At 49.2% G+C, this 26,086-nt stretch overlaps 1 long non-coding RNA gene across 1 annotated transcript; it reads right to left on the reverse strand.

The window, feature by feature from the left end:
• Positions 1-1,728: 1,728 nt before the first annotated feature.
• Positions 1,729-13,723, reverse strand: LOC140418246 (uncharacterized). The gene is made up of 3 exons (XR_011944885.1): positions 13,553-13,723; positions 7,098-7,213; positions 1,729-2,773 (listed from the first exon to the last, which is right to left on the reverse strand). It is a non-coding gene; the product is annotated as an uncharacterized lncRNA (long non-coding RNA).
• Positions 13,724-26,086: the final 12,363 nt, after the last annotated feature.

A 26,086-nucleotide genomic window follows, 5' to 3' on the forward strand; every position in this document is an offset into this window, starting at 1 on the left:
AGTCCTGAAAGACGTGCTGTTGGGTGAATTGGACATTCTCCCTCAGTGTACCCAAACAGGCGTCTGAGTGTGGCGACGAGGGGATTTTCACAGCAACTTCATTGCAGTGTTAATGTAAGTCTACTTGTGACAATAATAAATATTATTATTATTTCCTGTTTTTACTCTATATTACACACATTTTTCATCCACACATTATATTTATTGAACCACTATACCATCAACTACCAGGACCAGGGGCAGCACAGTATCATGGTGATTAGCATTGCGGCGCCGAGGTCCCAGGTTCGTTCCCGGCCCTGGGTCACTGTCCATGTGGAGTTTGCACATTCTCCCCGTGTTTGAGTGGGTTTCGCCCCCACAACCTAAAGGTGTGCAGGGTAGGTGGATTGGTCACACTCAATTGTCCCTTAATTGGAAAAAATGAATTGGGTACTCTAAATTTATTTAAAAACTATGAGGATCAGTGTGTTGATGTTTCAGCAATTCTGTAGGATTTTCTCAGTGATCTGATGGGTCTGTCTGGTGGTATTTCCCTGGTACTGTCCATTCGTTTGTGTGTTTGTGTATTTTAGGGAGCAGATAGAACTTCCTTGGTTCTGCCTGTTGTACCTCAGATATTCCACCTGTTTTTGGTTAATGTATCTGGAATCTTTGAGTTCTTCCAGTCTGTCTCCAATTCTCCTTCCTGTCTCGGGTATATGGGTCCAGGTAGGTTGGTGTTGTGATTCGTGTTGTCAAGTTGTCTGTCTTATCTCCGGCATGTATTGTTGTCTCTCAATAATGACTATGCTCCTTTGGATCGGAGGACCTGGGTTCCAACCTGGCCCTGGGTTCCAACCTGGCCCTGGGTCATTGTCTGTGTGGAGTTTGCACATTCTCCCCGTGTCTGCGTGGGTTTCACCCCCCCAACCCAAAGTGGTTAAGTGGATTAGCCACGCTAAATTGCCCCTTAATTATAAAAAAATATAATTGGGTACTCTAAATTTAAGAAGATAAACTAATGACTGTGCTGTTGTCCTTGTCTTCTGCTCTTATGAACATATCCGTGTTGGATCCAAGCTCTCGGATTGTCTGTCTTTCTCTCCGGGTAAGATTCTGTTGTCTCTTGTATTTCACTGTGACAGGGCAGAGACCTGATTGAAGGGATTCAAACATGGGAGTTCTGGGAAAGATAGGCAAGGATTTGGGAGGGACAGCATTTTCAAAGAGTTTGGAGAGGAGAGGGAGGTTGAAGATGGGGCAGTAATTTGTAAGGATGGCAGGGTCAAGGGTTTGTTTTATTGAGGGGGTGATGATGGCAGATTTGAAGGACAGAGGGATAGTACCTGAAGAGAGAGAAATGTTGACAATATCCATGGACACAGGGTAGTTGACTGATCAGTAGCTCAGTGGGAATAGGGTCGATGGAGCAGGAGCTGGGTCTCATGGATAAGATGAGCTCTGAGAGGGCATGAGGGAAGATGGGAGAGAAACTAGAGAAAGCTGTGGGTTCAGGGCTCGGGAAAGGACAAAATTTAGAGACAGTTTGGTCCGGTGGGCTCGTGGAAGGGAGGGAAGCAGCAGAGGCAGCTGATCGGATTTACTCAATCTCAGTCACAAAGAAGCTCCACAAGCTCCTCACACGTCTTGTTGGAGGTGAGGATGGAAGAGACAGGGGGGAGCGAGAGTACTTCAAAAGGAACTAACTTGTGTCAGAGATATTAAAATGTTTCAACACACTGCGTATTTCACACAAATCTAATTTATTTGACTTTTAGCCAGAATATTAGCCCCTGTAAATGGGCTGGAGTTTGTTATCAGCAGAAAGAGACCCAAATGAATATGGTTCAGTCCTGAATGTGAGTAACAGCAAAATCCAATCACTGTGGTTACTTGTGGCCTCGTTGGTGTCTCAGCAGGTTGGATGATCGAGCGAATCCCTTGCCACACTGGGAGCAGGCAAATGGTCTCTCCCCAGTGTGAATTCGCTGATGTGCAGTGAGGTCAGATGATTGTCTGAACCCATTCCCGCAGTGACAGCACCTGAACGGTCTCTCGTCAGTGTGAACACGTTGATGGCTCAGCAGAGCCCCAGAACTTTTATAGCACTTCCCACAGTCTGGACATTGAAACTGTCTCTCATCAGTGTGAACTCGCTGGTGCTTCTGCAGGTGGGATGACCGAGTGAATCCCTTCCCACACTTGGAACAGGTGAATGGTCTCTCCCCAGTGCGAACTCGCTGGTGTCCGGACAGAATGTATGACTGAGTGAATCCCTTCCCACACTCTGAGCAGGTGAATGGTCTCTCCCCAATGTGAACTCGCTGGTGTGTGGACAGAGCGAATGACTCAGTGAATCCCTTCCCACACTTGGAGCAGGTGAATGGTCTCTCCCCAGTGTGAATTCGTTGGTGTGTGGACAGAGTAGATAACCGAGTAAATCCCTTCCCACACTTGGAGCAGGTGAATGGTCTCTCCCCAGTGTGACTGCGTCGATGAATTTCCAGCTTGGATGGGACAGTGAATCCTTTCCCACAGTCTGCACATTTCCACGGTTTCTCCTCAGTGTGACTGCATTTGTGGCTTGTGAGGCCTGATGATCGACTGAATCCTCGTCCACACACACAACACATGTACGGTTTCTCTCCACTGTGAACGATGCCTTTTCCTTCCATGTTCAAAGTACGATGATATTCAGGATATGATAAATTGAGGACTCTGTCAGATCCTGATGTGATGCTTGGTTTGAGTTTCTGGACTTTGAAGCCTCCCCTTCGAACACCCTGTGAAACTGATTTAAAACAGAAAATAGGGAATGAGAGAGAACCCACAAAAACACAAAGGCAGGTTGTGAAATTGAGCTGAATGAATCTGGTCATTTGTGGGGCCGACACTAAGAAAAAGTGACCATGAAAACTGATGGATTGTCATAAAAACCCAACTGGCCTCTTTGGGAGGAGAGAGAAAGAGGTGAAGAGGGATTTTGTATATCTACAAGACATATTAAGAGAGTAGTTGGCAAAGCAAATTCGATCTTGAGCTTCATAAACAGTAATATTGATACTGAAACTATGCTTCTGGTGGCACAGTGATTAGCACTGCTGCCTCACAGTTCCAGGGACCCGAGTTCAATTCCGGCCTTGGCGACTGTCTGTGTGGAGTTTGCACTTTCTCCCCGTGTCTGCGTGGGTTTCCACCCGGTGCTCAGGTTTCCTCCAAAAGTCCAAAGAAGGGAAAGTTAGGTGGATTGGCCTTGATAAATTGCCCTTTAGTGTCCAGGGGTGTGTAGGTTAGATGGGGTTATGGAGTGGAACAGTGGTTAGCACTGCTACCTCACAGCTCCAGTGTCTCAATTCCAGTCTCGGGTGACTGTGTGGAGTTTGCATTTTACCCCCGTGTCTGTGTGGGTTTCCTCCAGGTGCTCCAGTTTCCTCCCACAGTCCAAAGATGTACAGATTGTGTGGATTTGCCTTGCTAAATTTCTTCTTCGTGTTGAAAGGTTAGTTGGAGTTGGGGTTACGGGCACAGGGTAGAGGTGTGGGCTTAAACTTAAGTAGGGTGCTCTTTCCAAGGGCCGGTGCAGACCCGATGGGCCGAATGGCCTCCTTCTGCATTGTAAATTATACGTTTCTATGATTCTTCAGTCTAGGAGTTCTATAAATGTTTATAAAGCTCTGGTCACCACTCTTCAGGAAGGATGTGAAGGTTCTTGGAAAGGTGCAGAGGAGATTTACCAGAATGGTTCCAGCAAAGGAAGTTGAGGGGAGATTTGATTCAAGGACACAAGATTATGCCAGATTTCCATCGGGTGGACAAAGAAACTGTTTCCATTTCAGTGATCGTACAAGCAGTCGGGACACAGATTTAAAGTTTTGGGTAAAACCTGGATTGAAGTATATAAGATCCTGAGGGGTCTTGACAGGGTGGATGTGGAGAGGATGACTCCTCTTGTGGAAGAATCTAGAACGAGGGGGTCACTGTTACAAAATAAGGAGTCGCCCATTTCAGATAGAGATCGGGATATTTTTTTCTGTTGAGGGTTGCAAGACGGGGTGTCACAGTGGTTAGCACTGCTGTCTCACAGCACCATGGTCCCAAGTTGAATTCCGACCCTGGGTGACTGTGTGGAGTTTACACGGTCTCTCCGTGGTCTGCGTGTGTTTCCTCCGGGTGCTCCGGTTTCCTCCCACAGTTTAAAGGAGCTTTTCACAGTAACTTCATTAACACTGCAATGTAAGCCTACTTGTGACAATAAAGACTATTCTAAGATTATTATTATCGATGTGTGGGTTAGATGGATTGGCCATGCCAAATTGCCCCTTTGTCTCCAACGATGTGGATGTTGGTGGGGTTACGAGGATGGGGTGGGCCTGGGTGGGGTGCTTTTTTGGAGGGTTGGTGCAGACTAGATGGGCCGAATGGGCTCCTGCTGCACCCCAGATTCTATGACTTTGGAACTTCCGTTCTTAAAATGAAGTGGAAGTAGAGTCCTTGAATATTGTTAAGACAGAGATGGATAGATTCTCGATAAGCAAGGGGGGGTGAAAGGTTATCGGGGTCGGCAGGAATATGGAGTTGAGGTTAAAATTTTTGTATGATGGAGCAGGCTCGAGGGTCGACTCCTAGTTTGTGTGTAAGGAGCAGGCTCGAGGGGCCGACTCCTAGTTTGTGTGTAAGGAGCAGGCTCGAGGGGCCGATTCTTAGTTTGTGTGTAAGGAGCAGGCTCGAGGGGCCGTCTCCTAGTTTGTGTGTAAGGAGCAGGCTTGAGGGTCGACTCCTAGTTTGTGTGTAAGGAGCAGGCTCGAGGGGCCGACTCCTAGTTTGTGTGTAAGGAACAGCCTCGAGGGGCCGACTCCTAGTTTGTGGGTAAGGAGCAGGCTCGAGGGGCCGACTCCTAGTTTGTGTGTAAGGAGCAGGCTCGAGGGGCCGATTCTTAGTTTGTGTGTAAGGAGCAGACTCGAGGGGCTGACTCCTGGTTTGTGTGTAAGGAGCAGGCCCGAGGGGCCGACTCCTAGTTTGTGTGTAAGGAGCAGGCTCGAGGGGCCGATTCTTAGTTTGTGTGTAAGGAGCAGGCTCGAGGGGCCGATTCTTAGTTTGTGTGCAAGGAGCAGACTCGAGGGGCTGACTCCTGGTTTGTGTGTAAGGAGCAGGCCCGAGGGGCCGAATGGCCTTTTCCTAGTTTGTATGGAAGCATGCAGGTACAGCAGGCGGTAAAGAAGGCAAATGGTATGTTGCCCTTTATCGCACAAGGATTCGAGTTGAGGAGCTGGGATGTCTTGCTGCAATTATACAGGGCCTTGGTGAGGCCAAACCTGGAATTTTGTGTGCAGTATCAGGCCCCTTATCCGAGAAAAGATGATCTCGCTCAAGAGGAAGCGCAGCAAAATTTTGCCAGACTGATTCCTGGGATGGGAGGGACTGACGTATGAGAGATTGAATCGGTCAGGATTGTATTCGCTGGAGTTCAGAAGAATGAGGGGGATCTCATAGAAACCTATAAAATGTGGTTGACATGGTGGCGCAGTGGTTCGCACTTCTGCCCGACATCACCGAGCACCCAGGTTCGATCTTGACCCCGGGTCACTGTCCGTGTGGAGTTTGCGCATTCTCCCGGTGTCTGTGTGGGTCTCACCCCCATAACCCAAAGATGTGCAGGGTAGGTAGATTTGCCACGCTAAAATTGCCCTCTAGTTGGAAAAAAATGTAATTGGGCTCTCTAAATTTATATTAAAAAAAAGAAACGGGGCAGCACGGTGGCGCAGCGGTTAGCATTGCTGCCTCACGGTGCCGAGGTCCCAGGTTCGATCCCGGCTCTGGGTCACTGTCCGTGTGGAGTTTGCACATTCTCCCCGTGTTTGCGTGGGTTTCGCCCCCACAACCCAAAGATTTGCAGGCTAGGTGAATTGTTAAATTGCCCCTTAATTGGAAAAAATGAATTGGGTACTCTAAATTTATATTTAAAAAAAGAAATCTATAAAATTCTGCAGGATGAGACAGAGTAGATTCAGGACGGCTGTTCCCGATAGTGGGTGTCTCCAGAAATAGGGGTCGCAGTCTGAGGATACGGGGTAGACCATTTAGGACAGAGATGAGGAGAACTTTCTTCACCCAGGGAGTGGTGAGCCTATGGAATTCATCGCCACAGGAAGTAATTAAGACTAAAACATTGCATGTTTTCAAGAAGTAGGTAGATTCAGCACTGAGGGTGAAGGGGATCAAAGGATATGGGGGAAAGCAGGATTAGGCTATTGTGCCTAATCAGCTCTGATCGTAATGAATGGTGGAGCAGACTCGATGGGCCGAATGGCCTCCTGCTCCTATTTTCCACGTTGCTCCGTATCTATGCATGTAAATGGTCCAGGAGGTCTGAGGAAGAATGTTTTCACACAGCCAGTGGCAATGACCTTGAACTTGCTGCCTCTGACGGAGTTTGGAAATAAACACAATAAATGATTTTTTAAAAAATTGGATAGATACCTGAGAGAAATAAAGCTGTGAGATTACAGAGACAGAGCAGGAGAATGACTCTGACTGGATTGCTCCAGGTAATAATAATCCTTATTAGTGTCACAAGTAGGCTTACATTAACACTGCAATGAAATTACTGAGAGAAATTCCCCAGTTGCCACACTCCGGCGACCGTTCGGGTACACAGAGTGAGAATTCAGAATGTCCAAGTCACCGAACAAACATGTCTTTCGGGACTTGTGGGTGGAAACTGGAGAACCCGGAGGAAACCCGCGGTGAACGTGCAGACTCTGCACAGACAGTGACCCAAGCCGGGGTCCCAGGTGCTGTGAAGCAATTGTGCTAACCACTGTGCTACCAAGCTATCATGAACTCAATGGACCGAATGCCCTGCTCTGTCCCATAACGACTCTGACTTTTTTGTGTAATCTCGCCTTGTAATTTAACCCCGGGGGGTTCAGATATCACTCAGGTAAATCTGAGCTACACTCCCTCTGAGGCCATTCTATCCTTCCTCAGGTTTGTTGCCCAGAACTGAACACAGTTCTCCAGGTTTGGTCTAACCAGGGTTTGTGACTCTTGGGGCTTTTCCAGTCACACTGAGACCTGAAATCTTCCCTCACAGACAGAACAGACAAACCTTTTACCTTCCACACCCAGAAGCTGCTGAAATTCAGTTTCTAATGAACCGAGTGACTCTGTCAGATTGCAATGTGACGTTTGCCTTGCATTTCCCGTCTGTTAAACCTCCACTTCCGGTATCCTGTAAATTTACAGAAACCTCACTGTCAGTTTAGGATAGAAATTCACAACATTCTCTGCTCACCAACTTTGATTAAATGTGTTCCTGGAGGTTTGATCACATGACCTGTCCCCATCCTCCAGCCATTAATCTGTCAACACATCCATCCTTGAAGGAGGTTGAGGGGAGACCTGATAGAGGTCTACAAAATTATGAGGGGCATGGACAGAGTGGATAGTCAGAGGCTTTTCCCCAGGGTAGAGGGGTCAATTACTAGGGGGCATAGGTTTAAAGTGCGAGTGGCAAGGTTTAGAGGAGATGTACGAGGCAAGTTTTTTACACAGAGGGTAGTGGGTGCCTGGCACTCGCTGCCGGAGGAGGTGGTGGAAGCAGGGACGATAGTGACATTTAAGGGGCACCTTGACAAATACATGAATAGGATGGGAATAGAAGGATACGGACCCAGGAAGTGTAGAAGATTGTAGTTTAGTCGGGCAGCATGGTTGGCACGGGCTTGGAGGGCCGAAGGGCCTGTTCCTGTGCTGTACATTTCTTTGTTCTTGTGACACACTGCTTCCTCGGCCAATTGGGAAGCAAAAGGACTCAAGAAATCTTTTTTACTGTCTTAATGATTTCCTAGGTATGAATCTTAGCTTGGGTCACTGTCTGTGCGGAGTCTGCACATCCTCCCCGTGTGTGCGTGGGTTTCCTCCGGGTGCTCCGGTTTCCTCCCACAGTCCAAAGATGTGCAGGTTAGGTGGATTGGCCATGATAAATTGCCATTAGTGTCCAAAATTGCCCTTAGTGTTGGGTGGGGTTCCTGGGTTATGGGGATAGGGTGGAGGTGTTGACCTTGGTTGGGGTGCTCTTTCCAAGAGCTAGTGCAGACTCAATGGGCCGAATGGCCTCCTTCTGCACTGTAAATTCTGTGATAATCTCATCAAGGTAGAAGGTAAAATTTGAATTCATTGAAAGACTACTGATGACCATGAAACCATTGTCGATTGTTGCAAAGGCCCATCTGGTTCACTTATGTCCTTTAGTGAAGAAAATCTTCTATCCTTACCTGGTCTGGCCTACATGTGACTCCAGATCCACAGTCAGCTGGTTGACCCTTAAAATGCTCTCTGAGATGCCCTCAGTTCAAGGGCAATTAGGGATGGGCAGTGAATGCCGGCCCAGCCAGCGACACCCACATCCCGTGAATGAACAGAAAAGAAAATTTCCATCCTTACCTGGCCTGGCCGACACGATTCCAAACCACAGCCATGTGGTTGAATCTTTAAATACTCTCCGAACAAGCCACTCAGTTCTCGGGAAATTAGGGATGTGCAATAAATGTTGGCCCAGCCAGTGACTCCCACAAATGATTAAAACAATCCTGGAGACTCCAGTCAGTCAATCCGGGAGAGTTGGCAACCGGTCCAGGCTCGCAGCGCATGCCCCCTGCGGCTCCTTGTCCTCTGTAAAGATGGCGGCCGGTAACCCGGGCCTGTCACCGCTCAGCTCTCACTCTATTCGGTGCTGTGTAAGACGGGACCATTAACATTTTACTCGGGAGTTGCAGCCTCCACGGGGTACTTATGAAGTCTCCCGGCTCACTCCGCAGCTTCTATTGCTCCTTGCACTGTCAGTGACAACTGTACTGCTCATGCGCCAGTCACAGCCCGAACGGCACATGCTCCAGTCACAGCCGGACTCTGCGCATGTGTGAGGAGCCTCTGTCATGTGGATAGAGCACATTCTCAGCTGCAACGCATGTTGGGTAATATACCCGCCATTGAATTGGGTATTATTGGTATAAATTATGCTTTGCGAACTGATTACGATTAGCAACATTGGGCCAAGGTAACAAATGTATATAATCAATTAATACAGCACCTAAATAGTACAGGCCCTCCACCACAGTTCTGTCCTGGGTGTGATTGACAACAGTGACTACAGTGAGATGTGAACTCATTGGGGTCTCAACAGGTTTGGGTGAACAAGTGATTTTTGTCCTGCTAGACCGAACAGTTAAACTGCCCCTCGCCAATAACAATGTGCTGAAATTGGATCAAATAGTTTGAGCTTTTAAAGTTGGAGTGTTGACCAGTGGGAAAACTGAGGAAATCCCTTTGCACACATGAAGTGTGTGAGTGATCTCCGTCTGAACTGCTCCTGAACTGCACATTAGATTAATGAATAACTAACTCATATTTATTCTCTTCCAATGGAAACATCTTCCACTTGTCTCTCATATCAAACCTTTTTATAATCTTAAAGGATCAGGTCATCCTTCATTCCCTTTTCCAGAGAAAAGGTTTACACCCTGTCCAATCCCTCTTGCCGGGTATAACCTGCCAGTTCAGGCATAATTCAAATATCTTTTCCTGCATCTTCTCCAGTCCTTCTCGATCCATTTTACAATATAGAGACTTTAACTAATCTGAGCAGCAAACTCACAATTGCCCCCAAATGCCTGTGTGTTGCAGTATTTTAATAATTTTACTATTAGCTGAATATAAGATGGGACAGAATAAGCAGATCCAACGAGTCTGTAACGCTGTCGAGCATCTACAAACTTGCCTCTTCCCCTCACTGCTGAACAGTTGACTTTTTCACTCTTAACCTGTCAGTTATGGCATTAAGAATAATGTGTCAGAGAAAGACTGGATTTCAGCTCGGTGACACTAGGCCAGACTAAATTAGTTCACAGGACTGTTGAGCTAATGTATCCATATCATAAAATGGGTCTGGAAGGACTGGGGAAGATACAGGAAAGTATACCAGAATGATGCCTGAACGAGCAGGTTACACCCAGCAAGAAATGCAGAGGCTCAATGAGCCGTATGGTCCCCCCCCCGCTCCCATTTCTTGTGTTATTATGAACATCACTCTACGCCGCCATCTTCTCCTCCCGGGGCCATTTGCGGCCAGTGGGCGCCGCCACCTTGCCCCCTCAGTCCACGTGGGGCCCATGGGAGCCGCCATCTTGCCCAGCACCACTGACATGCGTCCCATGGGTGCCGCCATCTTGTCCCGCCCCGCAATCTGCGCCCCATAGGCGCCGCTATTTTGTTCCCCACAGGACCTCCGGACATCCCATGATCTGGAGTCGCCGACACTCTCCATCCGAAACCTCTGATGACCACCCGCATCTCGCCCCGATGACGCTGTACCAATCTCGCCCACACAACCTGGCCACCGCTTCGACAATGGTGAAAATCAACGGCCACGTGACCTCTTGCCTGCTTGACTCCGGGAGCACCGAAAGCTTCATACACCCAGATACGGTAAGGCACTGCTTCCTCGCGGTCCATCCCGCCAATCAAAGGATCTCCCTGGCCCCCGGATACCACTCCGTCCCGATCCGAGAGTTCTGTATGGTCACTGTCACTGTCCAGAGCGTAGAATTCAGCGGTTTCCTTCTCTACGTCCTTGCTAATCTCTGCGCTGCACTATTGCTGGGCCTGGATTTTCAGTGCAATCTCCAGAGCCTCACCTTTACATTCGGCAGGCCCCTACCTCCACTCACCGTTTGCGGTCTCGCGACCCTCAAGGTTGACCCCCCCTCCCTCTTTGCCAATCTAACTGCGGATTGCAAGCCCGTTGCCACCAGGAGCAGATGGTACAGCGCTCAGGACAAGGCCTTCATCAGGTCCAAGGTCCAGCGGCTGCTTCGGGAAGGCATCAACGAGGCCAGCAACAGCCCCTGGAGAGCCCAAGTGGTAGTAGTAAAAACTGGGGAGAAACACAGAATGGTCGTGGACTACAGCCAGACCATCAATCGGTACATGCAGCTCAACGCGTACCCCCTCCCACACATATCTGATATGGTCAATCAGATTGCGCAGTACCGGGTAGTCTCAACAATTGACCTGAAATCCGCCTACCACCAGCTCCCCATCCTGGAATCGGACCGTACGTATACTGCCTTCGAGGCGGACGGTCGACTTTATCACTTTCTTAGGGTTCCTTTCGGCGTCACTAACGGGGGTCTCGGTCTTCCAAAGGGAGATGGACCGAATGGTCGACCAGTACGGTTTGTGGGCCACATTTCCGTACTTAGATAATGTCACCATCTGCGGCCATGATCAGCAGGACCACGATGCCAACCTCGCTAAATTCCTCCGCACCGCCACTCTTCTCAACATTACGTATAACAAAGAGAAGTGTGTGTTCAGCACGACCCGCTTAGCCATCCTCGGCTGTGTAGTCCAAAACGGACTTCTGGGGCCTGACCCCCAATGCATGCGCCCCCTCATGGAGCTCTTTTCCTACTACACCCCGTGGGTCCCAAACTATACGGACAAGGCCCGCCCATTCATACAGTCCACTCAATTTCCCCTCGCGGCCGAGGCACAACATGCCTTCGCCCGTATCAAAGCTGACATAGCCACGGCCGGGATGCATGCAGTGGACGAGGCACTGCCCTTTCAAGTAGAAAGCGACGCTCCAGATGTCGCCCTTGCTGCCACTCTAAATCAGGCAGGCAGACCCGTGGCATTCTTTTCCCGCACCCTTCATGCCTCTGAAATTCTGCACTCATCCATCGAAAAAGAGGCCCAAGCTATCGTTGAAGCTGTGCGCCATTGGAGGCATTACCTGGCCGGCAGGAGATTCACTCGTCTCACTGGCCAACGGTCGGTAGCCTTCATGTTTAACAACATGCAGCGGGGCAAGATCAAAAATGATAAAATCTCACGGTGGAGAATCGAGTTCTCCACCTATAATTACGAGATTTTGTATCACCCCGGCAAACTCAACGAGCCCCCAGACTCCCTCTCTCGAGGTACATGTGCCAGCGCACAAGTAGACCAACTCCGGGCCCTGCATGACAGCCTTTGTCACCTTGGGGGGTCACATGGCTGTACCACCTCGTCAAGGCCCGCAATCTGCCCTACTCAGTCGAGGAAGTATGGACAGTCACCAGGGATTGCCAGGTCTGTGCGGAGTGCAAGCCGCACTTCTACCGGCTGGACAGTGTGTGCCTGGTGAAGCCTCCCCGCCCCTTTGAACGCCTCAGTGTGGATTTCAAAGGGCCCCTCCCCTCCACCGACCGTAACACGTACATTCTCAGTGTGGTCGATGAGTACCCCAGATTCCCCTTCGCCATCCCATGCCCCGATATGATGCCTGCCACTGTCATCAAGGCCTTCAACACCATCTTCGCTCTGTTCGGTTTCCCCGCCTACATCCACAGTGACAGGGGATCCTCATTCATGAGTGATTAGCTGCGTCAGTTCCTGCTCAGCAGAGGTATCGCCTCCAGCAGGACTACCAGCTACAACCCCCAGGGTAACGGGCAAGTAGAAAGGGAGAATGGGACGGTTTGGAGGGCCGTCCAGTTGGCCCTACGGTCCAGGAACATCCCAGCCTCTCGCTGGCAGGAGGTCCTACCTGACGCACCACACTCCATCCACTCACTACTGTGCACCGCCACAAATAACACACCCCATGAATGTGTTTTTACCTTCCCCAGGAAGTCCACATCTGGGGTGTCGCTCCCGACTTGGCTCGCAGCTCCAGGACTGGTCCTGCTCCGTAGGCACGTCCGACTCCACAAGGCGGACCCCTTGGTGGACAGGGTACACTTGCTCCACACCAACCCTCAGTATGCGTACGTGGAGTTCCCCGATGGCCGCCAAGATACTGTCTCCCTCAGGGACCTGGCACCGTCAGGTTCCACCCCAGCACACTCCCCCGCCCATGTGCCTCCCTCCCCTCCCCCAGCGCTACCAGCATTAAACCCCCCTGCCCACACAAGAGGACGAAGAAGATTTTAGCATGCTCCCGGGGTCATCCGACTACTCGCCAGCACCAGCACCGCCATCGCCACCACCGTTACGTCGTTCCCAGCGAATCGCACGGGATCGACTGAACCTCTGACCGCTCCGGACCATCAAAATGGACATTTTTTTTCCTTTCCCATTCATATTATAAGACACTGTACAGAATTTGCAACGTTGTATATTGTTCGCCGGACTCATTTTTAAAGGGGGTGAATGTGGTGAACCACTGTGTACACCTGTATTAGTGGATGTAAGGTCGGACCTCACTACTGGTTCGCCGGTAACCCCTGCCTGCTGGCTCCACCCACGAGGAGCTGTATAAATATGCGTGTCGTCCATTGATCTGCCATTTTGCCAGCTGCAGTAGGAGGCCACGCATCTGACTGCAATAAAGCCACAGTTGTACCCAATCTGAGTCCTTGTGCAATTGATCCGCGCATCAAGTAATCAAGCAAATTATTTAACTTCCCCAATGTGATCGGTGTAATTAGTCTCAAATTTAACCCGGAATGGTCAATTAAAAGTTTCCCAGTAACTCAGACATCTGAAATCTTTATCCACGGACAGAACAGACAAACCATTTTACCTCCCAATGATATTCAGGTCCTGATGATTCGAGTAACTCAGTCGGAGGATGATGTGATGTTTGGTTTGAAGTTCCCGTTAGTAAATCCTCCTCTTTCCAAAGGAATTTCACTCTCAGTCCAGGAGAGAAATTCACAAGATTCTCTCTTCCGGCTTCCGGGTCCTGGACGGCCGCGCGTGCGCCCTGCTGCACCTGAGAAAGATGGCAACCGCGCATGCGCCCTGCTGCACCTGAGAAAGATGGCGGCCGCGCAGGTGCCCTGCGACATAGCGCTCACAAAACCGATTACAGCCGTCAACAGGGGCCGACCAGAGAGAACAACACCGATGCGGCCGCCCCATTCGGGACAAACACCGAATTGTTTCAAAAGGACCGGAACTAATTTATCACCCTGAGGAACATAATGAAATAATGGCGGATAGGGCTACCCAGAATGCCAGACGCAGATGAATACGACCGATGTTCACCACAGGAGTCAGAACGCGCAGGCGTCAGAATGTCCCGCCTCCGGAAGTCGCCTCTCTGTGTGGAGCATGGGCGGTGCTGCTCCTGGCTGAGCGCAGCCGCAGTGAGAGTGAGTGCGGCTCCTAGAGGTTGAATGAGAGCCGCCGCGAGCGGGGACAATGGTGAGAACCCAAACCCCCCAATAAGACCCATTGGTTTTATTGTCAGTCTGCAGACAGGAGCTGGAGAACTGAACCCAGGCAGAGGAGAGGGAGGGAGAAAACTGGGAGTGGAGGAAAGAAATGGTGCAGATGGTGAGATGGGTTTGGATTTCAGCCCAGGGAGGAGGGAGAGTGTGTGGGACGGGGATTTACAGCTTTGGGGGAACAAGAGAGGGGAAAATGTTCCAGAGAAACTAGAATTGTCTGTTCAGAATTTCTATCCTGGACTGACAGTGATGGCTTTTGTAAACTCCTTTTACAGGACATTGGAAGTGGAGGATTGGCTGACAGAATACTCAAAACCAAACAACACATCGCGATCGGACAGCCACTCGATTCATCAGGAGCTGAATGTCATCAGGCTTTGAAACTGGAAGGAGAAATGTTTGTCTCGTCCGTTTAAGGAAAAAAATGTCAACGATTAGTGTGACTGGAAAAGCACCGAGACACACACACACTCGAATGAGAGTGTTTCATTGCACTGACTGTGGAAAGAGCTTGAACTAGTATCACAGCCTGAAAGAAAATCACACCATTCACAGCAGGGAAAAACTATACTCCTGTTGCGTGTGTCGACAAGGCTTTAAGCGGGAGAGACATAAAGACCCCTCACAATGGAGAAACCCTGGAAATGGGCGGACTGTGGGAAAGGATTCAGTTACCATCACAACTGGAGGTTCATTGGCACAGTCAATGTATCCACTAATACAGGGAGAGACCGTTCACCTGCTCCATTTGTGGGAACGGATTCGCCCATTCACACAATCTTCTGACGCACCAGCGAGTTCACACGGAGGAGAGGCCATTCACCTGCCCTGTGTGTGGGAAGGGATTTGCTTGGTCATCCCACATTGTGATTCATCAGCTTGTTCACACTGATAAGAGACCATTTACATGTCCTGACTGTGAGAAGAGTTTTAAATGTAAAAAGGATCGACTTCCGGGTGCGGCGATGACCAGCTAAGTCGCACGTTTCGGCAGCTCCCGGTGGAACGGACTTTTGGGCTCTTGATAGGAGCCCCAACGGCAATTTTAACGGCTAAAAACACCGTGCGGTAAACCAGAAGGGTGTTCCCCCTGGACACGGATGGAAAAAGGAGAGGAAAGTGGCCGGATTGCAGCGGATCCTTTGGAACAACGGCAAGGAAGGCAAGCAGAAACCAAGATGGCGTCGGAAGGTGGCAGTTTCATATGGGGCCCTGAACAACAAGAGTTCTTGAAACGCTGCGTGGAGGAGATAAAAAAGGAAATGAAGAAAGAGTTGTTGGCCCCGATATTACAGGCGATTGAAGGGCTGAAAGAGGAACAAAAGACCCAGGAGCAGGAGCTTCGGGTCGTGAAGGCGAAAGCAGCAGAGAATGAGAACGATATACAGGGCCTGGTAGTGAAGTCGGAGATACAGGAGGCACACCAGAAACGATCTGTGGAGAGGTTGGAGGCACTGGAAAACAACGCAAGGAGGAACAACTTGAGGATTCTTGGCCTTCCTGAAGGTGTGGAGGGGGCGGACGTCGGGGCATATGTGAGCACGATGCTGCACTCGTTAATGGGAGCGGAGGCCCCGACGGGTCCGTTGGAGGTGGAGGGAGCATACCGAGTTATGGTGCGAGGATCGAGAGCAGGAGAAACTCCCAGAGCCATAGTGGTGAGATTCCTCCGTTTTAAGGATAGAGAAATGGTCCTTAGATGGGCGAAGAAAACTCGGTGTAGTAAATGGGAGAACGCGGTGATCCGCGTTTATCAAGATTGGAGTGCGGAGGTGGCGAGAAGGAGGGCGAGCTTTAATCGGGTCAAAGCGGTACTTCATAAAAAGAAGATAAAATTTGGAATGCTGCAACCGGCAAGACTGTGGGTCACATATCAAGGGAGGCACCACTACTTTGAGACGGCGGATGAAGCGTGGACTTTTATTGTAGAAGAAAAATTGGAATGAGTGGATTATGAAAATGAACGTTTGGACAAAGTGGTGGGGCGAATGGGGGGGGGCGAAGAGGGGTTTTATGTTTTAATCCTGCGGTATGGTAACTTTTCTTTCTCCCACAGGTGGTGATGGGGGGAGGTGGGGAGGGAGAGGAGATGGGGCGTTGGCCATGGGAGGCGGGGCCGAGGGAGAGGCGCGGGCTTGGTTCCCGCGCTATGATAATTATGGCGGGAATAGAGAAACAGGAAGGAGGGGGCGTCGCACGGTGCGAGCCGTGATCACGGGGGGAAGCCGAGGTCAGCCAGAGTTTGCTGACTTCTGGGAGCAACATGGGGGGAGTAATTACGCTAGCGGGGGGTCTAGCAGGGGGGGGGGGGGAATTACTGGGTTGCTGCTGCTGGGGAAAGGGGGGAGTGGGTACGGGAAAGGATGGGCGGGGGGGCACCGTCTGGGAGAGATACAGCTGCGTGGGAACTGGGTGAGATGCTGGAAAAAGATGATGGCTAACCGGCAAGGGGGGGGGGGGGGTGGGAAGCCCCCCAACTCGGCTGATCACGTGGAACGTGAGGGGGCTTAACGGGCCGATAAAGAGGGCACGAGTACTCGCACACCTTAAGAAACTTAAAGCAGATGTGGTTATGCTACAGGAAACGCACCTGAAACTGATAGACCAGGTTAGGTTGCGCAAAGGATGGGTGGGGCAGGTGTTCCATTTGGGGCTGGATGCGAAAAACAGGGGGGTGGCTATATTAGTGGGGAAGCGGGTAATGTTCGAGGCGAAGACTATAGTGGCGGATAACGGGGGCAGATACGTGATGGTGAGTGGCAAATTACAGGGAGAGATGGTGGTTTTGGTAAACGTGTATGCCCCGAACTGGGACGATGCCAACTTTATGAGGCGAATGCTAGGACGCATCCCAGACCTAGAGACCGGAAAGCTGATAATGGGGGGAGACTTTAACACGGTGTTGGAACCAAGGCTGGATAGGTCGAAGTCCAGGACTGGTAGGAGGCCGGCAGCAGCCAAGGTGCTTAAGGATTTTATGGAGCAGATGGGAGGGGTGGACCCGTGGAGATTCAGTAGACCTAGGAGTAAGGAGTTCTCGTTTTTCTCCTATGTCCATAAAGTCTATTCACGCATAGACTTTTTTGTGTTGGGTAGGGCATTGATCCCGAGGGTGAGGGGAACGGAATATACGGCTATAGCCATTTCGGATCATGCCCCACACTGGGTAGACTTGGAGATAGGGGAGGAAACAAGAGGGCGCCCACCCTGGAGAATGGACATGGGACTAATGGCGGATGAGGGGGTGTGCCTAAGGGTGAGGGGATGCATTGAAAAGTACTTGGAACTCAATGACAATGGGGAGGTTCAGGTGGGCGTGGTCTGGGAGGCGTTGAAGGCGGTGGTTAGGGGGGAGCTGATATCAATAAGGACACATAAAGGGAAGCAGGAGAGTAAGGAACGGGAGCGGTTGCTGCAAGAACTTTTGAGGGTGGATAGACAATATGCGGAAGCACCGGAGGAGGGACTGTACAGGGAAAGGCAAAGGCTGCATGTGGAATTTGACTTGCTGACTACAGGCACTGCAGAGGCACAATGGAGGAAGGCGCAGGGTGTACAGTATGAATATGGAGAGAAGGCGAGCAGATTGCTGGCACACCAATTGAGGAAAAGGGGAGCAGCGAGGGAAATAGGGGGGGTGAGGGACGAGGAAGGAGAGACGGAGCGGGGAGCGGAGAGAGTGAACGAAGTGTTCAAGACATTTTATAAAAAATTGTATGAAGCTCAACCCCCGGATGGGAGGGAGAGAATGATGGATTTTTTGGATCGGCTGGAAATTCCCAAGGTGGAAGAGCAGGAAAGGGTGGGACTGGGAGCACAGATCACGGTAGAAGAAGTGGTGAAAGGAATTAGGAACATGCAGACGGGAAAGGCCCCGGGACCGGACGGATTCCCAGTTGAATTTTACAGAAAATATTTGGACTTGCTCGCCCCGCTACTGACGAGGACCTTTAACGAGGCAAAGGAAAGGGGACAACTGCCCCCGACTATGTCAGAAGCAACGATATCGCTTCTCTTAAAGAAGGAAAAGGATCCGCTACAATGCGGGTCCTACAGACCAATTTCCCTCCTCAATGTGGATGCCAAGGTCCTGGCCAAGGTAATGGCAATGAGAATAGAGGAATGTGTCCCGGGGGTGGTTCATGAGGACCAAACTGGGTTTGTGAAGGGGAGACAGCTGAACACGAATATACGGAGGCTGTTAGGGGTAATGATGATGGCCCCACCAGAGGGTGAAACGGAGATAGTAGTGGCGATGGATGCCGAGAAAGCACTTGATAGAGTGGAATGGGATTATCTGTGGGAGGTGTTGAGGAGATTTGGGTTTGGAGAGGGGTATGTTAGATGGGTGCAGCTGTTGTATAGGGCCCCAGTGGCGAGTGTGGTCACGAATGGACGGGGATCGGCATATTTTCGGCTCCATAGAGGGACAAGGCAGGGATGTCCTCTGTCCCCATTACTGTTTGCACTGGCGATTGAGCCCCTGGCGATAGCGCTGAGAGGTTCCAAGAGATGGAGGGGAATACTTAGGGGAGGAGAAGAACACCGGGTATCTTTATATGCGGATGATCTGCTACTATATGTGGCGGATCCAGCGGAGGGGATGCCAGAAATAATGCGGATACTTGGGGAGTTTGGGGATTTTTCAGGGTATAAATTGAACATGGGGAAGAGTGAGCTGTTTGTGGTGCATCCAGGGGAGCAGAGTAGAGAAATAGAAGACCTACCGTTGAGGAAGGTAACAAGAGACTTTCGTTACCTGGGGATCCAGATAGCTAAGAATTGGGGCACATTGCACAGGCTAAATTTGACGCGGTTGGTGGAACAGATGGAGGAAGATTTCAAGAGATGGGATATGGTAGCATTGTCAATGGCAGGGAGGGTGCAGGCGGTTAAGATGGTGGTCCTCCCGAGATTCCTCTTTGTGTTTCAGTGCCTCCCGGTGGTGATCACGAAGGCTTTTTTCAAAAGGATAGAAAAGAGTATCATGGGTTTTGTTTGGGCCGGGAAGACTCCGAGAGTGAGGAAGGGATTCTTACAGCGTAGTAGGGATAGGGGGGGGGGCTGGCACTACCGAGCCTAAGTGAGTATTATTGGGCCGCTAATATTTCAATGGTGAGTAAGTGGATGGGAGAGGAGGAAGGAGCGGCGTGGAAGAGATTAGAGAGGGCGTCCTGTAGGGGGACCAGCCTGCAGGCTATGGTGACAGCCCCATTGCCGTTCTCACCAAGGAACTATACCACGAGTCCGGTGGTGGTAGCTACACTGAAGATTTGGGGACAGTGGAGACGACATAGGGGAAAGACCGGAGCATTGGGGGGGTCCCCGATAAGAAACAACCATAGGTTTGCCCCGGGGGGAATGGATGGGGGATATGGAATGTGGCAAAGAGCAGGTATAACGCAATTGAAAGATCTATTTGTGGATGGGAAGTTCGCGAGTCTGGGAGCGCTGACTGAGAAATATGGGTTGCCCCAAGGGAATGCATTCAGGTACATGCAATTGAGGGCTTTTGCGAGGCAACAGGTGAGGGAATTCCCGCAGCTCCCGACACAAGAGGTGCAGGACAGAGTCATCTCGAAGAAATGGGTGGGGGACGGTAAGGTGTCGGATATATATAGGGAAATGAGGGATGAAGGGGAGACTATGGTGGACGAACTAAAAGGGAAATGGGAAGAAGAGCTAGGGGAGGAGATCGAGGAGGGGCTGTGGGCAGATGCCCTAAACAGGGTAAACTCGTCGTCCTCGTGCGCCAGGCTAAGCCTGATTCAGTTTAAGGTATTACACAGGGCACATATGACTGGAACACGGCTCAGTAAATTTTTTGGGGTGGAGGATAGGTGTGCGAGGTGCTCGAGAAGCCCAGCGTATCATACCCATATGTTTTGGTCATGCCCGGCACTACAGGGGTTTTGGATGGGGGTGACAAAGGTGCTTTCGAAAGTAGTAGGAGTCCGGGTCGAACCAAGCTGGGGGTTGGCTATATTTGGGGTTGCACAAGAGCCGGGAGTGCAGGAGGCGAGAGAGGCCGATGTTTTGGCCTTTTCGTCCCTAGTAGCCCGGCGCAGGATATTGCTAATGTGGAAAGAAGCCAAGCCCCCGGGGGTGGAGACCTGGATAAATGATATGGCGGGGTTCATAAAGTTAGAGCGGATTAAGTTCGTCCTAAGGGGGTCGGCTCAAGGGTTTACCAGGCGGTGGCAACCGTTCGTCGAATATCTTGCGGAAAGATAGATGGGGGAAAAAAGAAGGCAGCAGCAGCAGCCCAGGACTTGGGGGGGGGGGGGGGGGTGGGGGGGGGGGGGTGGCCTGAGACAAGGCAGTTGCCAATTAGGGCTAGTTTTTATTTTTGTTATTTAATATTTATTTATTTGTTGTTGTTTTCTTTTGTTCTTGTTTAAACAAAAAAGGTCATTATTATCTGTATTGTTATAATGTTGTGTAAAGGATGCACAGTGTACTGTGTTGGTTGACCAAAAATTTTCAATAAAATATTATTTAAAAAAAAAAAATTCTCCATTTGTGTCAACATCCTCGTCAATCTCCTCTGCATCCTCTCTGGTATGAACACATCCTTCCTGTAATGTGGTGACCAGAACTGTACTCAGTAATGCAGCTGTGGTTTAACTAGTGTTTTGGACAGCTCCAGTATAACCTCCCTGATCTTATAATAAAAACAGAAAATGCTGGAAATACTCAGCAGCTCTGGCAGCATCTGTGGAGAGAGGGGTTTCAGGTCTTTCCTCCAATAAAAATTGCTGGGAATATTCCCTGCTCTAGTACTCTTTGTCCCCGTGAATAACAAAGTATCTCTCTGCCTTTACAATCACTGTATCTACCTCTCCTGTCACCTTCGGGGATCTGTGACATGCACTCTTATGCCCCTCTGTCCCTCGACACCTCACTATCATACCATTCATATTCTTTCCCTTTGTCGTGTTTTTCCTCCCCAAATGTATTTGTTACCCCGCGCTTCTCTGGATTGACCTCAATTTGCTACTTTTCTGACCGGCTGATCAGCCTATTGATGTCTTCCTGCAGTCATTACAGCCTTGGTTCAAACATGCACAAAAGTGCTGAATGCCAGAGGTGAGGTGAGACTGTCTGCCCTTGACATCAAGACAGCATTTGACCGAGCATGGCATTAAGGAGCCCCAGCTCATCTGGAGTCAATGGGAATCAGGGGGAACACTCTCCGCTGGTTGGAGTCGTACCTGGTATAAAGGAAGATGGTATTGGTGGTTGGAGGCCAACCATTTCAGCTCCAGGACATCACTGCAGGAGTTCCTCAGGGCAGTGTCCTCGGCCCAACCATCTTCAGCTGCTTCATCAATGATCTGCCTTCATCATAAGTTCAGAAGTGGGGATGTTTGCGGATGACTGTACAATGTTCAGCACCATTCGCGACTCCTCAAATAATGAAGTAGCCCTTGTCCAAATGCAGCAAGACCTGGACAATATCCAGGCTTGGGCTGATAAGTGGCAAGTTACATTCGTGCCACACAAGTGTCAGGCAATGACTACCTCCTCCAAGAGAGGATCTAACCATCGCCCCTTGACATTCAATGACATTCCATCGCTGAATCCCCACAATCTACATCCTGGGGGGTGCCATTGATCAAAATCTGAACTGGACGAGTCATATTCACACTGCGGCTACCAGGGCAGGTCAAAGACGAGGAATTCTACAATGGGTAACTCATGTCCTGACACCCCCCCCCCCCCCCCCACAAAGCCTGTCCACCATCTGCAAAACACAAGTCAGGAGTGTAATAGAATACTCTCCACTTGCCTGGATGAGTTCAGCTCCAACAACACTCAAGAAGCTCAACAGCATCCAGGACAAAGCAGCCCGCTTGATTGCTCCTCCACAAACATTCAAACCATCCATCACCGACGAACAGTGGCAGCCATGTGTACCATCTACAAGATGCACTGCAGTAACTCATCAATGTTCCTTAGTCAGCACCTTCCAAATCCATTACCATCTGGAAGGCCAAGAACAGCAGATCACTGGGAATCCCGCCACCTGGAGAATCCCCTCCAAGTCACTCGCCACCCTGACTGGGAAATATATCACCGTTCCTTCACTGTCGCTGGGAGAAAATCCTGGAACTCTCTCCCTAACAGCACAGTGGGTGTACCTACACCTGAAGGACTGCAGCGGTTCAAGAAGGAAACTCCCCACCACGTTCTGAAGGGCATCGAGGGATGGGCAATAAATGCTGCCTCAACCAGTGAAGCCCACATCCCATAAATGAATAATAAAAGTCTGCAGCTTTCTTGCTCACTGTCAAAAAGAGGGCCGTAAATTACTTAATCATGTCCCCATGTTAAAGTCTAAAGCATTGATATAGATCTCAAGAAGCATGGAATCATGTCCTGCGAAATCTAGAATCCCACTGGAAATACTCCACCAATCACAAACATACCTCTCGACCACTGCCCTTTGCTTCCTGCTGCTCCAGTTGATGTCACTTCCTGCACTTGTGATTGTTCTGGACATGAGAAGTATCCTGGTTTTCCCACGTGGAACAGGACTGGAATCCCCAGCCAGGTCTTTAGTTATTTGATTAGTTGACTTAAACAAAATAAACTTCAGATTAAAATAAATAAAGATTCATCAGCTTCTCACCAATCAGCTTCTTCCATTGAACTGAAGTCACCTTACTTTTATCAGGAATTCACTGAAATGTATTTGTTAATTGTTTTTAAAAATTAATTTAGAGTACCCAATTCTTTTTTTTCCCAATTAAGGGACAATATAGTGTGGCCAATTCACCTACCCTGCACATCTTTGGTTGTGCGGGTAAAACACAGGCAGACACGGGGAGAATGTGCAAACCCCACACGGACAGTGACCCGGGGCCGGGATCGAAACCAGGTCCTCAGCGCCTTCAGGCAGCAGTGCTAACCAGTGTGCCACCATGCCACCCTTTTTTGTTGATTGTTAATATCTAAACCTCTCAAATGATTAATTGACTAAAAAATTCAGGTGTCTTCACTCTGACAATTGCAACTTCATCTTTATCCCCTAGATTTGATGAATGGACCATGTACTGTAATTCTATGAACGATGATCAGATTGATTTTAGTTTTGTGATAATTAATGAATCATCTCACTTTATCATTGATGAATGCAGTGACCAGGATGTGCTCTCCACAGGACTGGGATGCCCTGTCATTGCCTTTATTTATTCCATTATTAACTGACTGAAGCAACAATAAACTTCAGGTTAAAATAAGAACATAAGAACTAGGAGCAGGAGTAGGCCATCTGGCCCCTCGAGCCTGCTCCACCATTCAATGAGATCATGGCTGATCTTTTGTGGACTCAGCTCCACTTTCCGGCCTGAACACCATAACCCTTAATCCCTTTATTCTTCAAAAAACTATCTATCTTTATCTTAAAAACATTTAATGAAGGAGCCTCTACTGCTTCACTGGGCAAGGAATTCCATAGATTCACAACCCTTTGGGTGAAGGCGTTCCTCCTAAACTCAGTCCTAAATCTACTTCCCCTTATTTTGAGGCTATGCCCCCTAGATCTGCTTTCACTCGCCAGTGGAAACAACCTGCCCGCATCTATCCTGTCTATTCCCTTCATAATCTTATATGTTTCTATAAGATCCCCCCTCATCCTTCTAAATTCCAACGAGTACAGTCCCAGTCTACTCAACCTCTCCTCGTAATCCAACCCCTTCAGCTCTGGGATTAACCTAGTGAATCTCCTCTGCACACCCTCCAGTGCCAGTACGTCCTTTCTCAAGTAAGGAGACCAAAACTGAACACAATACCCCAGGTGTGGCCTCACTAACACCTTATACAATTGCAGCACAACCTCCCTAGTCTTAAACGCCATCCCTCTAGCAATGAAGGACAAAATTCCATTTGCCTTCTTAATCACCTGTTGCACCTGAAAACCAACTTTCTGCGACTCATGCACTAGCACACCCAGGTCTCTCTGCACAGCAGCATGTTTTAATATTTTATCATTTAAATAATAATCCCTTTTGCTGTTATTCCTACCAAAATGGATAACCTCACATTTGTCAACATTGTATTCCATCTGCCAGACCCTAGCCCATTCACTTAGCCTATCCAAATCCCTCTGCAGACTTCCAGTATCCTCTGCACTTTTTGCTTTACCACTTATCTTAGTGTCGTCTGCAAACTTGGAAACATTGCCCTTGGTCCCCAACTCCAAATCATCTATGTAAATTGTGAACAGTTGTGGGCCCAACACTGATCCCTGAGGGACACCACTAGCTACTGATTCATGAATAAAGATTCATCAGCCACTCACCAATCAGCTCGTTCCATTTGCCTGAAGTCACGTTATTTTTATCAGGAATTAACTGAAATGATTTTCTTCATTTTTGTTATATAAACAGTTTGGATTTTAACTTACTGAAGAATTCAGACTTTTTCACTGTTACAATCACTTGTCATTCAGCTTCAACTTTATCCCCAAGATTTGATTAATTGAACACTGACTGCAATTATATAAATGATCAAATTGATGTCAGGTTTATACTAATTAATGAATCATGACTTATAGTTCATTAATACAGTGACCATAATGCTTCTCCATCCTCTCGCTGTACTCTTCATGTTTTATAAAGTTCTAGCATAATCTCCTTGCTCTTATATTCCAGGCCATGTCCAAGAAAGGATTCGATCTATCCAGCTACCTGTGGATAGGGACTCCAATGCCTCCCTGTTGCTCACCAGTTCTAAGTCTCATCCTATTTATAGTTCATTCACTTGTCTTGTTTTCACTCTGAAATTCATTATCTCTCACCGTTTGTAGCACAGTGGTTAACACTGTTACTTCACAGCGCCAGGGTCGATTCCCAGCTTCGGTCACTGGGTTGTAATGCAGAACAAGGCCAGCAGCGCGGGTTCAATTCCCGTACCAGCTTACCCCAATAGGTGCCGGAATGTGACGATTTGGGGCTTTTCACAGTAACCTCATACTTGTGGCAATAAAAGATTATTATGTCTGTGTGGAGTCTGCACGTTCTCTCCGTGTCTGCCTGGATTTCCTCCGCGTGCTCCAGTTTCCTCCCTCAAGTCCTGAAAGATGTGCTTGTTTGGTGAATCGGACATTCTGAATTCTCCCTGTGTACCTGAAAAGGCGCTGGAGTTTAAAAAAGATTGAATTCCATTTGCAATTGTTCTCCCCATCTGACCAGTCCACTGATATCTTCCTGCAGTCCATGGCTTTCTCCCGCAATGTCAACCATATGCAGAATTGTTGTATCATCTGCAAATTTCATAATCATTCATATGTACCAGAGAACTGTGGAACCCCACTGGAAACAGGCATCCAGACATCATTCAGTCCTGGATGTGATTCACAGCAGCAATAACAGCAGAATCCATCCCCTGCTGTCGCCTGTGAACTTGCTGTTGTCTCAGCAGGTTGTTTGACTGAGCGAATCCCCTCCCACACACACAGCAGGTGTACGGCCTCTCCCCACTGTGAACTATGTGTCAGCAGATTCCATTTACTTTTAAATCCCTTCTCGCAATCGGAGAATTGAAAGACCTCTGATCAGTGTGAATAAGTTGGTGTGTTGTAAGGTGGGATGACTGAGTGAATTTCTTGTTACACACGGGGCAAGTGTATAGTCTCTCCCCAGTGTGAACCCGCTGGTGTATCAGATGGTCGGATGAATCAATGAATTCCTGCCCACACACAGGGCAGATGAACGGTCTCTCCCCAGTGTGAATTCAATGGTGTCTCAGAAGGTGAGATGATCGGGTGAATTCCTTCCCGAACTTGGAGCAGGTGAATAGCCTGTCCCCAGTTTGAGTGCGCTGGTGTTTCAGAAGATCCTTTTTGCTTTTAAATGTTTTCTCACAATCAGAACAAT

Source organism: Scyliorhinus torazame, chromosome 5 (assembly GCF_047496885.1).
Source record: "Scyliorhinus torazame isolate Kashiwa2021f chromosome 5, sScyTor2.1, whole genome shotgun sequence".
NCBI classification, from domain to species: Eukaryota; Metazoa; Chordata; class Chondrichthyes; order Carcharhiniformes; family Scyliorhinidae; genus Scyliorhinus; species Scyliorhinus torazame.